We start from the raw sequence: 16800 nt of genomic DNA, 5'->3' as shown, positions 1-16800 counted from the left end.
AGACCAATTTATCTTCTGAACTCCTACTCAATTTTTTTTCCCTGAAGCCTTAGCCAGGACGGACATTGGATAGAGTGCTCCCATATCTAATACACAAAGACCAAAATGGCTTCATGAAAAACCGTCAAGGTTTTCACAATGTAAGGAGAGTACTAAACATAGTGCATATGTGTGAAGGGCCCCCTGATGCTGCCATCACTTGATGCAGAGAAGGCATTTGATCGAGGTTAAGGGGTCTTGTTTATTTGAAGTGCGTAAGAGATTTGGGTTTGGGAACTGCTTCTAGAAATGGATTAGGATATTACATACTGACCCCACTACAGAAGTTGCCACTAACAACTTGATTTCATAACCTTTTAAGCTTTTTTCGGGGCGCGAGACAAGGATGTCCGGCCAGTCCTGGACTCTTTCTTTTAGCAAAATAACCCTTTGCCATTCCACCCATCAATTATTGGAATTAAAACATTGGATTTTGTACATCGAGTGGCCCTGTATGCCGATAATAATTCTCTCTCTCCAATCTAATTAAGAACTTTGGTTAGTTTTCTGGGTTTAAAGTTAATAATACCAAATCTTCTATACTTTTCCTCAACAAGCAAGAGAGACTGACACTAGTTGCGCATAATCTATTTGTGAATACAGAACAAGGTCTCACATATCTTGGTATTAAAATCACACCAGAAATTAGTTCCTTGAGTTCAACAAATTATGAACCCATGGTAACGAGTGTAACAGAATCCATCAACAGATGGACATAATTGCCTATATCTATTATTGGTTGAATAAATATAATTAAGATGAATATTCTGCCCAAATGTCTTTATCTCTTTCAATCAATTCCTCTTCCTCCACCATCTTAATTTTTCCCAAAGAGCAGAAGGCCATTCTCAAATGTTATCTGGAGCAACAGAAAACCAAGGTTTAGACTTTCTCTTCTTTATTTGCTCTATGATAGAGGGTTGCAACTTCCAAACCTACAAGCCTACTGGGCTGCACAACTTAGGGCTGCAATATTTTAGAAACCATACTTACTGTACCCTGGCTGCAGACTGAAATGCTGCCCACAAAAAGCTTAACTTTGCATGGATATTTGTACTGTATTATCCAGTTTTACACCAATTTGGGGCAATGACAATTTCACTGGTAAAAATGACTTGGGGTTTAAAGAATGGACAAGAAAATGTATTGTTAAAGTAATGGACATATACAATGAAAAAGGGCTCATGTCGTTTGAAGAACTAAAGGGAAGATTTAACATACCACAAAACCATTTTTAAATACTTACAATTGAAAGCTTTATTTTCCAGTCTATAACAATCTGCCCTAGAACCTCATTTGACCACTTTAGAAATGCTCTCTGTTGAAATGTGTTATGGGAGAGTTCAAATGACATCATTACATGGGAAAATGGTAGCTACTCAAAGACAACATTTACATTTACATTTAAGTCATTTAGCAGACGCTCTTATCCAGAGCGACTTACAAATTGGTGCATTCACCTTATGACATCCAGTGGGACAGTCACTTAACAATAACAACTCTGATAGTAAGAAACTTCAGTGGATACAAGATATGCAGGAAGATATTTCAGCAGAAGACTGGGGTATGATATGCTCTAGAGCTCAGATACAGACAATAAACACCCGCCTGAGATTGTTGCAATACAATTGGATAATGAGAACATATATCACCCTGTAAAGCTCCACAAATTTGACCCTAATATCCCAGACCTGTGTGTTAAATGTTAAATGCATTTAGGCACCTTGTATACCCGTGGGAATGTGCTGAGATACAAACATTCTGGAGCTCAGTACTGCACTATATCTCAAAGATTACCTCTACCCCAATACAACAAATCCCTAAACTTTGCTTCCTACATATTTACCCAGAGAACATCTCTTTACATAGGAGAGAAGAAAATGGTTGACCTCTGTCTATTACAAGCTACTGTAGATGTTCAATTGCTCTCAGTTCCCCCTCACTAGGTCATTGGTTAAAATCATTCATGTCAAGCCTGGCTCTTGAAAAAATGTACTTATATAGTGAAAAATAAATATGTGAATGCATATTATACTTTTTATCTATTTTAATTCTTGGAAATGTTAAGACTATTATTATGAATTTTTTTGTGAATGTTTGGTTGGGTCTATTTAGGTTGGGGTGGGGGTATGTGTGAAAAAAATAAAGAATAAAGTTGTATTTTTGTAATTGTTGATTGTTCTATTTGGAACTAATAAGTATATTTGTTGAAAACATTTTTTTAAAGGCTTATATTTTGAGGTCTGACAGGGTAGGACAGTTGAACCAAGCTCATGAGTCATTTCTAGGTTATATTCTTCAAGAATCAATTGGTATATCATTTATTTATAAGTCCAAAAATGGATGTAGCAACTAAGGATTGCAGCTTTAAAGGAGCCAAGGGCTTAATCTATTAAATCAATGAATTTAACAGGAAAGTTTGTATTTGTCCATAGATGGTGATCCATTGCAGAACAAAGTAACTATTTCAGTATAGGCCTATTGTACAACTGTCTAACTTCTAAACGAATGTTCCAGTGCTGAGTCAAAGTGTTTACCTGGTTTAGGTGGCCAACGTGCCGGCAAAATGGTGGCACGAGGCAACACAATTTTGTATTTTAACTACATTTTGTCATGTATAGAGTATTAGCTTCCGTTATCGTCAGAATGAAGCCCCATAGTCATTACGACTTTCTATATATTCCAATTTGCTCCTTGAGTGTGTTTTTCCCCCTCTTCTTTCCACTACGGATGGAGATCCACATGGTTTCAATCAGATTTTCCTTAGATTTTCCAGAGGATGACTGCTACAGCCCAGCGCAGTAGATCACTGGCCGCTGTGGACACGTCGTCTGAAGCAGTGGCCGGCAATAATGCCACACACGTATATATTACACACACAATGGATGCCCGCACGTACGCATGCACACATGCACAGACACACACAAAATACAGTACGTTTGCTCTGATGTTCAAATACAAAGTCTTGTTAATCTTAATGGTGAATCAATAGGCCTCCCAGGTCGAGAGAGAGTAGTTATTTGCTACTTTTGTGACCCTAGATAAAGATTGAAACGTCATTTGTTTGTTTTTGTGTAATTCTCCTCACAGACCTTTGATGGTCTGACAACAGGGCAATTTGGACGGTCCATTTGGGTGCAAAGGCTTCAGGGTGGCAGCCAAGGGTCAATTCATAAACACACACATAAACTGAACACACACACACATAAAGAGAGATACAAATAAAGAGTAGCACTCTTTTGTTTCTGTCTTCCACCCCTTTCTCTCCCTCTCTCAAGCCTGACCAAATATATAATTTTTTTTAAACTAAAAAAACACTAGATTCACAATACACTACTTCACAGTAGTGCATTATTTCAAATTCCTTCCCTCTCTCTTGGGAAACACGCCCGGTTGAAAATCAGAAATTCATGGAATTGTTTTTCAATGCATTGTCTTGCATTGAGATGGATAGAGCGATGAAGAGTGAGAGTGAGAAAGGGAGTGAAAAAGAAACAGAGAGAGAAAATGTACAGTGTGCAGACCTCTTACTGCCAAGCGTTTTCTGCTGCTCTGCCCATGACCTTGCAAAGGTAGAGAGACGGATGGATAGAGAGGCAGATTGATTAAGGGATAGATAGATATATGCAGTCCTTTTTCTGACAGGCCACTGTGAGAGTGCCAACCCCTGTCAGCTCGGCAGCTAGCGAGGGCAGCTCTGGGACCGCGATCCTGTGGCTTGGATTGGCGCTCCCCAGTGCTCCGAGGTGCTCCAATGGGAATATTCCCTGCCAAAAGTGGTGTGAGATTCCAGTCGGTTCACACCCCACCATCACACACTCCCACATGGCGTCCCTACTCAGTCCCCTTAACTACAGTTCACTGTGCCACCCGCCAGCAGTGAGAGGGATGTTGAGTAGGGAGACTGGTGGGGAGCAGCGGTCTAAGGCACTGCATCTCAGTGATAAAGGTGTCACTACTTACCCTGGTTCGATCCTGGACTGTATCCCAACCGGCCGGGATCAGGAGTCCCATAGGGCAGCGTACAACTGGCCCAGCATCGACTGGGTTAGGGGAGGGTTTGGCCGGGGTAGGCCGTCATTGTAAAATAGGATTTTTTTCTTAACGGACTTGCCTAGTTATAAAAAAAGGTTAAATAAATCAAATAAAAATGCAGGGAGAGGGGTGTGGAGCAGGGAGAGGGGTGTGGAGCAGGGAGAGGGGTGTGGAGCAGGGAGAGGGGTGTGGAGCAGGGAAAGGGGTGTGGAGCAGGGAGAGGGGTGTGGAGCAGGGAGAGGGGTGTGGAGCAGGGAGAGGGGTGTGGAGCAGAGAAAGGGGTGTGGAGCAGGGAGAGGGGTGTGGAGCAGGGAAAGGGGTGTGGAGCAGGGAAAGGGGTGTGGAGCAGGGAGAGGGGTGTGGAGCAGGGAGAGGGGTGTGGAGCAGGGAGAGGGGTGCTTAGCAGGGAGAGGGGTGTGGAGCAGGGAAAGGAGTGTGGAGCAGGGAGAAGGGTGTGGAGCAGGGAGAGGGGTGTGGAGCAGGGAAAGGGGTGTGGAGCAGGGAAAGGGGTGTGGAGCAGGGAAAGGGGTGTGGAGCAGGGAGAGGGGTGTGGAGCAGGGAGAGGGGTGTGGAGCAGGGAGAGGGGTGTGGAGCAGGGAGAGGGGTGCTTAGCAGGGAGAGGGGTGTGGAGCAGGGAGAGGGGTGCTTAGCAGGGAGAGGGGTGCTTAGCAGGGAGAGGGGTGCTTAGCAGGGAGAGGGGTGCTTAGCAGGGAGAGGGGTGTGGAGCAGGGAGAGGGGTGCTTAGGTGGAGCAGGGAGAGGGGTGTGGAGCAGGGAGAGGGGTGTGGAGCAGGGAGAGGGGTGTGGAGCAGGGAGAGGGGTGTGGAGCAGGGAGAAGGGTGTGGAGCAGGGAGAGGGGTGTGGAGCAGGGAGAGGGGTGCTTAGCAGGGAGAGGGGTGCTTAGCAGGGAGAGGGGTGTGGAGCAGGGAGAGGGGTGTGGAGCAGGGAGAGGGGTGTGGAGCAGGGAGAGGTGTGTGGAGCAGGGAGAGGGGTGCTTAGGAGGGAGAGGGGTGTGGAGCAGGGAGAGGGGTGCTTAGCAGAGAGAGGGGTGCTTAGCAGGGAGAGGGGTGTGGAGCAGGGAGAGGGGTGCTTAGGAGGGAGAGGGGTGTGGAGCAGGGAAAGGGGTGTGGAGCAGGGAGAGGGGTGCTTAGGAGGGAGAGGGGTGTGGAGCAGGGAAAGGGGTGTGGAGCAGGGAGAGGGGTGTGGAGCAGGGAGAGGGGTGTGGAGCAGGGAGAGGGGTGTGGAGCAGGGAGAGGGGTGTGGAGCAGGGAAAGGGGTGTGGAGCAGGGAAAGGGGTGTGGAGCAGGGAGAGGGGTGTGGAGCAGGGAGAGGGGTGTGGAGCAGGGAGAAGGGTGTGGAGCAGGGAGAGGGGTGTGGAGCAGGGAGAGGGTTGTGGAGCAGGGAGAGGGGTGTTTAGCAGAGAGAGGGATGTGGAGCAGGGAGAGGGGTGTGGAGCAGGGAGAGGGGTGTGGAGCAGGGAGAGGGGTGTGGAGCAGGGAAAGGGGTGTGGAGCAGGGAGAGGGGTGTGGAGCAGGGAAAGGGGTGTGGAGCTGGGAGAGGGGTGTGGAGCAGGGAGAGAGGTGTGGAGCAGGGAGAGGGGTGCTTAGGAGGGAGAGGGGTGTGGAGCAGGGAAAGGGATGTGGAGCAGGGAGAGGGGTGTGGAGCAGGGAGAGGGGTGTGGAGCAGGGAGAGGGGTGCTTAGGAGGGAGAGGGGTGTGGAGCAGGGAGAGGGGTGTGGAGCAGGGAGAGGGGTGTGGAGCAGGGAGAGGGGTGTGGAGCAGGGAGAGGGGTGTAGAGCAGGGAAAGGGGTGTGGAGCAGGGAAAGGGGTGTGGAGCAGGGAAAGAGCAGGGAAAGGGGTGTGGAGCAGGGAAAGGGGTGTGGAGCAGGGAGAGGGGTGTGGAGCAGGGAGAAGGGTGTGGAGCAGGGAAAGGGGTGTGGAGCAGGGAGAGGGGTGTGGAGCAGGGAAGGGGGTGTGGAGCAGGGAGAGGGGTGTGGAGCAGGGAAAGGGGTGTGGAGCAGGGAGAGGGGTGCTTAGCAGGGAGAGGGGTGTGGAGCAGGGAAAGGAGTGTGGAGCAGGGAGAGGGGTGTGGAGCAGGGAGGGGGTGTAGAGCAGGGAAAGGGGTGTGGAGCAGGGAAAGGGGTGTGGAGCAGAGAAAGGGGTGTGGAGCAGGGAAAGGGGTGTGGAGCAGGGAGAGGGGTGTGGAGCAGGGAGAAGGGTGTGGAGCAGGGAAAGGGGTGTGGAGCAGGGAGAGGGGTGTGGAGCAGGGAAGGGGTGTGGAGCAGGGAGGGGTTTGGAGCAGGGAGAGGGGTGTGGAGCAGGGAAAGGGGTGTGGAGCAGGGAGAGGGGTGCTTAGGAGGGAGAGGGGTGTGGAGCAGGGAAAGGGGTGTGGAGCAGGGAGAGGGGTGTGGAGCAGGGAGAGGGGTGCTTAGGAGGGAGAGGGGTGTGGAGCAGGGAAAGGGGTGTGGAGCAGGGAGAGGGGTGTGGAAAAGGGAGAGGGGTGTGGAGCAGGGAGGGGGTGTGGAGCAGGGAGGGGTGTGGAAGAGAAAGGGGTGTGGAGCAGGGAGAGGGGTGCTTAGCAGGGAAAGGGGTGTGGAGCAGGGAAAGGGGTGTGGAGCAGGGAGAGGGGTGTGGAGCAGGGAGAGGGGTGCTTAGCAGGGAGAGGGGTGCTTAGCAGGGAAAGGGGTGTGGAGCAGGGAGAGGGGTGTGGAGCAGGGGGGGAGGGGGTCTGGTGGTATTCTTGAGATCCTGTAGATTTGTTTCCTCCCTGTCCATAATAATCAAATTCATTATGCAAAACATATCCTAGATCAGCACTCATCCTTGATATGTCTGGCCCCTAAGCTGCTCTTCCCTCACCTGGGGACAGTAGCAGAAATGAAGATCTACCAGGTTGTTATTGTAAAATATAATGTGTTCTCAACTACCTATGCTAAATAAGGTATCTATTCAATCTGTATCACTGAAGCGTTACAGATTGCACAATTTAAATTTTAAGATCATTTGAGGTTGAGTCGATATATGCAGAATTTCCCGTGAATGCAGTCTCTGCCAACGCGGGAACATTGCCTTTACATTTCAATTGGGCCTTTGCATGATATGGATTGGATAGAGACCAAAATAAATTATATATAGTCCATACACTGTATACTGTACACCAGGGGTGTCAAACTCATTCCATGCAGCGTCTAGTGTCGGCTGGTTTTTGGTTATCCCTTTCATTTAAGACCTAGACAACCAGGTGAGGAGAATTCCTTACTAATCAGTTACCTCACCGGTCACCCCCAAAGCCAATTCCTACTTTGGCCGCCCTTCATTCCAGTTCTCTGCTTCCAATGACTGGAACGAACTGCAAAAATCACTGAAGCTGGAGACTCATATCTCCGTCACTAGCTTTAAGCACCAGCTGTCAGAGTAGCTCACAGATCACTGAACCTGTACATAGCCCATCTGTAAACAGCTCCTCCATCTACCTACCTCATCCCCATACTGTATTTATTTGTTTATCTTGCTCTTTGGCACCCCAGTATCTATACTTGCACATTCATCTTCTGCACATCTACCATTCCAGTGTTTAATTGCTATATTGTAATTACTTTGCCACTATGGCCTATTTATTGCCTTTACCTCCCTTATCTTACCTCATTTGCACTCACTGTATATAGACTTTTTTGTTTAATTTTTTTCTACTGTATTATTGACTGTATGTTTCGTTTATTCCATGTGTAACTCTGTGTTGTTGTATGTGTCGAATTGCTATGCTTTATCTTGGCCAGGTCGCATTCCCAAATGAGAACTTGTTCTCAACTAGCCTACCTGGTTAAATAAAGGTTAAATAAAAAACTAAATAAAAAAACAAAATTCATCAAGTGCAGGGGAGGAGGGAAAACTCAGACACTCGATCCTCCGTGGAAAGAGTTTGACGCGCGGTGCACTCTTCGAAAAAAGGGTTCCAAAAGGGTTCTTTGTGGAGGCATAGGTTTCTGCCAATAACCGTTTTCATCTGAAGAACCCTTTTTGGACGATGAGGGTTCTTTGTGGAGGCATAGGTTTCTGCCAATAACCGTTTTCATCTGAAGAACCCTTTTTGGACGATGAGGGTTCTTTGTGGAGGCATAGGTTTCTGCCAATAACCGTTTTCATCTGAAGAACCCTTTTTGGACGATGAGGGTTCTTTGTGGAGGCGTAGGTTTCTGCCAATAACCGTTTTCATCTGAAGAACCCTTTTTGGACGATGAGGGTTCTTTGTGGAGGCGTAGGTTTCTGCCAAAGAACCCTAACCGTTTTCATCTGAAGAACCCTTTTTGGACGATGAGGGTTCTTTGTGGAGGCGTAGGTTTCTGCCAATAACCGTTTTCATCTGAAGAACCCTTTTTGGACGATGAGGGTTCTTTGTGGAGGCGTAGGTTTCTGCCAATAACCGTTTTCATCTGAAGAACCCTTTTTGGACGACGAGGGTTCTTTGTGGAGGCGTAGGTTTCTGCCAATAACCGTTTTCATCTGAAGAACCCTTTTTGGACGACGAGGGTTCTTTGTGGAGGCATAGGTTTCTGCCAATAATCTGAAGAACCCTTTTTGTTTTCATTTCTGAAGAACCCTTTTTGGACGACGAGGGTTCTTTGTGGAGGCATAGGTTTCTGCCAATAACCGTTTTCATCTGAAGAACCCTTTTTGGACGACTTTGAGGGTTTTCTTTTTTTGTGGAGGCATAGGTTTCTGCCAATAACCCTTTTTGTTTTTGTGGAGGCATCTGAAGAACCCTTTTTGGACGACGAGGGTTCTTTGTGGAGGCATAGGTTCTTTGTGGAGTTTCTGCCAATAACCGTTTTCATCTGAAGAACCCTTTTTGGACGACGAGGGTTCTTTGTGGAGGGTTTCTGCCAATAACCGTTTTCATCTGAAGAACATAGGTTTCTGCCAATAACCGTTTTCATCTGAAGAACCCTTTTTGGAATAACGACTGCCAATAACCGTTTTCATCTGAAGAACCCTTTTTGGACGACGAGGGTTCTTTGTAATCAAAGGGTTCTTTGAAAGGCAAGAATGGTACTAAACTCAGCAAAAAAAGAAACTGACCTTTTTCAGGACCCTGTCTTTCAAAGATAATTCGTAAAAATTAAAATTACTTCACAGATCTTCATTGTAAAGGGTTTAAACACTGTTTCCCATGCTTGTTCAATGAACCATAAACAATGAATGAACATGCACCTGTGGAATGGTTGTTAAAACACTAACAGCTGAAGAAAAGCAGGCCCAAACCATGATGCTGCCACCACCATGTTTGACAGTGAGGATGGTGTGTTCAGGGTGATGAGTTGTGTTGCTTTTACGCCAAACATTACGTTTTGCATTGTTGCCAAAAAGTTCCATTTTGGTTTCATCTGACCAGAGCACCTTCTTCCACATGTTTGGTGTGTCTCCCAGGTGGCTTGTGGCAAACTTTAAACAACACTTTTTATGGATATCTTTAAGAAATGGCTTTCTTTTTGCCACTCTTCCATAGAGGCCAGATTTGTGAAATATACGACTGATTGTTGTCCTATGGACAGAGTCTCCCACTTCAGCTGTAGATCTCTGCAGTTCATCCAGAGTGATCATGGGCCTCTTGGCTGCATCTCTGATCAGACTTCTCCTTGTATGAGCTGAAAGTTTAGAGGGACGGCCAGGTCTTGGTAGATTTGCAGTGGTCTGATACTCCGTCCAATTCAATATTATCGCTTGCACAGTGCTCCTTGGGATGTTTAAAGCTTGGGAAATCTTTTTGTATCCAAATCCGGCTTTAAACTTCTTCACAACAGTATCTCGGACCTGCCTGGTGTGTTCCTTGTTCTTCATGATGCTCTCTGCGCTTTTAACGGACCTCTGAGACTATCACAGTGCAGGTGAATTTATACGGAGACTTGATTACACACAGGTGGATTGTATTTATCATCATTAGTAATTTAGGTCAACATTGGATCATTCAGAGATCCTCACAGAACTTCTGGAGAGAGTTTGCTGCACTGAAAGTAAAGGGGCTGAATAATTTTGCACGCCCGATTTTTCAGTTTTTGATTTGTTAAAAAAGTTTGAAATATCCAATAAATGTCGTTCCACTTCATGATTGTGTCCCACTTGTTGTTGATTCTTCACAAAAAAATACAGTTTTATATCTTTATGTTTGAAGCCTGAAATGTGGCAAAAGGTCGCAAAGTTCAAGGGGGCCGAATACTTTCGCAAGGCACTGTATTAGAGCCATACACCTAATATAGGCACCCGGCCTCCCTACAGTGTGCAGGACCCCATTGATTGACACAATTTGTAACACTCATTTCCCGTCCGAATGCTTGAAAAAAACAATAAAAATTAACTAAATGTCATATCATAGGAATTGCAACCAACTACATACGAATTGCAACCAACTACAGAGATTGATGGGGACGGGAGCAGGAGAGGAGTGGGTCCCATGTACCCCGCTTCAATTAAGCAGGCTTCTGTTAGCCACTTGGCTTCAGTCATCAATTAAATTACGTAGTGATCTATTCACTCTATAATGTGTTATCTGGTATTTTTGAAGTACTCTATTTGATATCTGCTATATTTGGTTGTGCACTTTTTGGTGAAACCTTTCATTGTTTGTATTTGGAATGTGTGTGCCTGAAATACTATGACTTATGGTATGTTGTGTCTATCTTTACATCATATTCCCCCTTCTTTGCCTTGGGAAAGCTGTATCACAGACATTTTTGTATTTTTTATTGTGTTTTTTTGTATTACATCATTCCTGCTGAGGTGGTTGCCTGGGAAGCTGCGCAGACAGACTAGATGTTGAATTGTCTAAAATGTCGATCATTACAGCTTGATGATAGTGAAAAGACAAAAGGAGATAGAAAGTAATAGTTCAATAATAATTAACCCCCCCTCTAATAATCATGATTACGCCCGATGACACAAGCTACATCAACTGTAAGACAACAACCCACACAATGGAATAGTAAAATATAATTTCATGGGGTAAATTACAAATACTATACACACTGCAACTCCTTTTGTGGACAACATTCCTTCGTGTCAGCTGTGTGCTGGCAGTTCTCCATCTTAATGTAGGGAGCTTAATGGATGGAAGAACAAAAAACATATAGTGATTGTCAGGTTTGTTACAGAAAGTATACAGTTCACAAGTCAAAGCAGCCACAGTTATAATCTAACGTTAGCACCCCCGACCCAAATACTTGAGATCCTGTCGATATACTTACATTACCGGCAGCGCTTGCAAGAGCCACTCATCCACTGTTAATGATGGTACAGCATCTGTCTTCAGGATTAGCTTCCTGGCAAAACCCATCGAATGTGCTCTCCAATTAATAAAGCAACTTTGCTTGAAATGTGCACTGCACATGCATGACAATGTTCGGTGCAGCCTGTCCACCCGAAATGTAAAACAATGGAATTTTAAAAAGCAGCCACTGCTGTCGAATGTCTTCATTCTTTGGAAAATAGTGTAAGAATAAATTAAGAGTGTGGCATCCAGGCATGACACAGTGTGCTTTTTCGGCATGCTAGTAAGCTAGCTAAAAGTCATAACACAGATGAAAAGGGGTTAGTTATCGTTCTGCTTGAGCAATCTTACGGTTTGCGAACAAAGCTGTATGATGCCATATGTGATGACGGTTTGAAGGCATTACATATTTAAATGAGTTACGACTACAAGGCGATACCATTGGTGTATTAAATGTCCGGCAATAGGTGATGTTGCAACTTTGTCAATGTACCAGCTACAGGAATTGTTCATACTTGGATCTACCTACTATTAACTGGTTTCATCCATATATCTTCCAATTTGATGAAAAACATTATTTTCACTGGACCACAGATGACACAATCTCTGTTGCACTCAACACTGCCCTTTCCCACCTGGACAAAAGGAGCACCTATGTGAGAATGCTGTTCATTGGCCTCAGCTCAGCATTCAACACCATAGTGCCCTCCAGGCTCATCACTAACCAAAAGACCCTAGGATTAAACATCTCCCTCTGCAATTGGATACTGGACTTTCTTACAGTATGACCCCAGGTGGTGAGTGTAGGCAAACAACACATCTGCCACGCTAAACCTCAACACAGGGCCCCTCAGGGTGCGTGCTTAGCCCCCTCCTGTACTCCCTGTTCACCCACGACTGTATAACCGCACATGACTCCAACGCCATCATTAAGTTTTCTGATGACACGACAGTTGTAGGCATGATCACCAATGATGAATGAGACAGCGTATAGGGAGGAGGTCAGAGAGCTGGCAGTGTGGTGCAGGACAAAAACCTCTCCCTCAACGTCAACAAGACAAAGGAGCTGATGGCGGACTACAGGAAATGGAGAGCTGAATACGCCCCCATTCACATCAACGGGATGGCAGTGGTGAAGGTTGAGAGCTTCAAGTTCCTTGGTGTCCACATCACTAAGGACCTATCATGGTCCAAACACACCAACACAGTTGTGAAGATGGCACGACAACGCCTCTTCCCCCTCAGGAGGCTGAAAAGATTTGGCATGGGCCCTCAGTTCTACAGCTGCACCATTGAGAGTGTCTTGAACTGCTGCATCACCGCTTTGTATGACAACTGCACGGCATCCGATCACAAGGCCTTACAGAGGGTAATGCGTGTGGCCCAGTACATCAATGGGCCAAGCTCCCTGTCATTCAGGACCTCTGTACCAGGCTGTGTCAGAGGAAGGCCTTAAAAATGGTTCAAGACTCTAGCCACCCAAGTCACAGTCTGTTCTCTCTGCTACCACAAGGCAAGCAGTATCGGAGCGCCAAGTCGGGGACCAAAAGGCTCCTGAACATTTTCTACTCCAAAGCCGTAAGACTGCTAAACAGTTAATTAAACTGCTACCCAAACGTCCTGCTTTTTACCCCCTACCTACATGTACTTAGTACTTCAATCGATCACCTAACCAAACCTACATGTACATATTACCTCAATCAATCACCCCAACTGCTCCTTGTATATAGCCTGTATATAGTCTTGCTACTATTTTATTGTGTTATTCTATTGTGTTACTATTTTGTTTTTATCCATTTGTAAATTGTCTTACTTTTTAACTGCATTGTTGGGAAAGGGCTCGTAAGTAAGCATTTCACGGTAAACTCTACTTTTGTTGTATTCGGCCCATGTAACGAATACAATTGATTTCATTGCACTGATATGCAAAGATAAATACGATTTTTCTAAACTAATCCAATCTGTTAGTAGTTGGATTTATCACACCTGTTACTGAAATGTTTGTTCCAATTGAAATGATTTTGGTAGTCCCACTAATCAATCTTCCCTACCCTGGCAGTCATTCTGAATGCAGGTTGAGGTGATTAAAAGTTCCAATTGTTGGATATCCTCACTAGTGTTGTCAATTTAGCGACTTTGTCGCTTTCGAGGACCACAGCTGTGCCGCAGCAAGGCAAATTGGTGCTGTGACAAAAATGTCATAAAATCGCGTTGTTGTGTCTTTACTATCCTTAACTGAAGACTGATAGTTTTTATCAAAGATTCTCTGTAATTAGTTATTACGCGATTAGACTGATTAATTATGTAACCGTAATTACTAGGAAGTCTGGGCACCAAGGAAAACTATTCAGATTACAAAGTTATCATTTCCTAAAATAACTTTTCAGATATTTTCTCTGATCTATTAGTCTTCGAATTAATTAATTATTTACGTTACCTCACATTAGTCTCATTCCAAACGTTGGAAATTGTTGGTTATCTGCATGAACCCAGTCTTCACTATGAGTCATCTATACATCAATTGTCTTAAATCGTTTATTTATTACAAACTAAGTAATTCACAGAAATGCATAAATAGACAAACAAACAAACAAGGTAAATGTGGTTACATGAAATGATAGGAGAATGTACCCTAGTGGGCTAAACCGGCATGGCGGCTTGTTAGACAAAAGGGGAAGTGGGGGTCGACTAAGAAGTCACTACAGAGTGATCATTATAACAATTGAAATGCTTATCCTTTGCACATGAATGCTCACTCATTCGGGAACAATTGCAATCAATATATATATATTTACGCTCAGTGTGTCGTCTTGATCGCTGGTGAAAAGTTTGTTTCTTTTGTAGAATTGTCCATCTCTCTCCCTCTCTCTCTGTGTTGTGGTTATAGTGTATAGTTCAGAGTGACATTCAATCATTTCATAATAGAATGAATGTTACGGCGGTTGTCGTTCTTCACGTTCAATGATACTGAATTCCTAGCTGCAGACTAATAATTCATATCAAAGACTTGTTCTTATTCTGTCGGTATTGATAGTCTTAAGAGTTTAACCACGTGGTATGGTTTAAAGATTCAGCAATGGTCTCCAACCTTTCTCCTCCTAATGGAGAAAAAAATGGTCTACCTTTAGCCATCTCGTAATTGAGGTAAGCTCGGTCTGCTGATCGAAAACCCGAGTGGGGGTTTTATTCGGAAGGGCCAAAAAAGGGCTGTCCCAGGATGTCTGACTCTAACTGGGCTCAGGGGCAGTCCTCTGATTTAGTTCAAATCAAAAGGGAATTGTATTTTTCTTCATTAAACAGTCCAAAATCATATTACACAATTATACAAACAGTATCATACTCACTCGTTCATCTTATACAACAATTAGATGTAAACCTCATATCTGAGGCTATTATATAAACAGCGTTATGGTAATGTGGCCACACCGTCTCCCATGAGCTTCACCAAGTTGTGACAAATGGACCAGTTCGTAGCTGGTTTCTTCACCGATCTTTTATACTTTCTCCGGAACATGAAATTTGTTCATACCTCAAGTTCTGTGAGGTGGAAGGATTTCCTTTGTCCTCTACTCTCTCTATACTGTGTGTCCATGAGGAGATCCTCAGGAATTTACGACGTCTCTCTGACCACAGCAACCTAGTTGAAAGAGGAAAGGGGGAGGCAGGGAGAGGGGGATGGGGCTTGCTATACCCAAAGAGGCCAACATCATGACAGCGTACACAGAAAATTCTCACGGGAGGTAATCCAGGCTGTATCACAACAGGCTGTGATTGGGAGTCCCATAGGGTGGCGCACAATTGGCCCAGCGTCGTACGGATTTGGCTGGTGTAGGCCGTCATTGTAAATAAGAATTTGTTCTTAACTGACTTACCTAGTTAAATAAAGGTTCAATTTTTAAAATGCGGTTGGTAATTGATGGTGAGGTATTCCAGATCGAGAGAACAAAAGGACTTGAAATTGTGTACGTTACCACAATCACCCAATGAGTTATTAATCATGAGACATCCCCCTCCACCTCTGTTTCCTGGAAAGTTCTTTGTTCCTGTCTGCGCGATGAACAGAGAAGTCATCTAGCGACTTCTAGCGACTTCTAGCAACAAATCAAGGATCCCAATAGTGATTCTCTCAGAAAAATAGTTGGCAACACTGATCCTCACTCTGGATTCCAAAAGGAATTAAACATCACTTTGCAAGCCAGCAGGCCTGGTGTGGCATGTAAACCAGAAGTTTGCGACCACTGTGCTAGGGTATAACTAGGCCCTGAAAGAAAGGCCTTATGATATTTGTAATGTATTGTCATAAAAATATGCAAATAAAACTAGTAGAACATAGAGGGTTCTAACAAGCACCATGGGGGAAGACCAAATCAACCTATACGGTTCTACTTAGCACTTTTTTTCCTGAATGTATACACACAAAAAAATGTGTTCTAAATAGTACCAGATAGGGGTTCCTTGACTTGTAACCTTAGCAGAACCCTTTTTTTGAAGGTTCAATAAAAAACCACGCTTGTGTTCTTAATATCACCAAAAATGGTTCTGTTATGGTTACAACCCTGTTTGAGGTTAAATAGAACCCTTTTTTTTTTTTTTATAGAACCTCTATGGAGAAAGGTTCTTTTTAGAACTATTCTCAATCTGAAAGGTTTTTGTAGATTCTCTTGAAGAACCATACAGGTGTTTTTTATTCTGGTCAGCCATATTTTTTTTGTTAACATTCCATAGGTGTTATTACTGTGTTCATTGACACTTTGAATTGAGAACCACTGACTGATTTAGTCAATCGTTCTCAATTGACACAGGGCCACATGAGTCTTTACAAAACATCATCCCTGGTCGTAGTCATATACTGTATAACAGGGTTTCCCAAACTGGGGGCACATTCAGGTTTTTTGCCCTAGCATGACATAGCTGATTCAAATAATCAAAGCTTGATGATGAGCTGGTTATTTCAATCAGCAAAAACCAAAACATGCATCCAAGAGGCCCCAGGACCAAGTTTGGAACCGTGGTATATAACCTGTAATGGCATACCACAACATATTAGAAGAACTGGAATAGCACTCTCACTCAAGGTTGCAAACAAGAGCTGTGAGCAAACCATACCCCAAAATATTCCAATGAGCTGCCTCCCACATCTTATTAATAACCAAAAGAGCAAAGAACCCCTTTTTGTGAACTGTAAAGAACCACTGAAGAGCTCAAAGGGTTATTTGAGTCATTGTGGTTCCACATAGAATCACCACCCTTCACAAAGCGGAACACATTTTTTTTGTGTATATATCATTTAAAAAATGTAATCTTTATCTACTAGGCAAGTCAGGAAAGAACAATTTCTTATTTACAATGACAGCCTACCCCAGATGATGCTGGCCAATCGTGCGAGGCCCTAAGGGACTCCCAATCACGGCCTGGTGTGATACAGCCTGGAATCGAAAAATGATCTGTAGTGACACCTCTAGCACTGAGA

This window comes from Oncorhynchus gorbuscha, linkage group LG06 (assembly GCF_021184085.1).
Source record: "Oncorhynchus gorbuscha isolate QuinsamMale2020 ecotype Even-year linkage group LG06, OgorEven_v1.0, whole genome shotgun sequence".
Classification (NCBI taxonomy): Eukaryota; Metazoa; Chordata; class Actinopteri; order Salmoniformes; family Salmonidae; genus Oncorhynchus; species Oncorhynchus gorbuscha.
Note: the sequence above shows the minus strand (reverse complement) of the source record.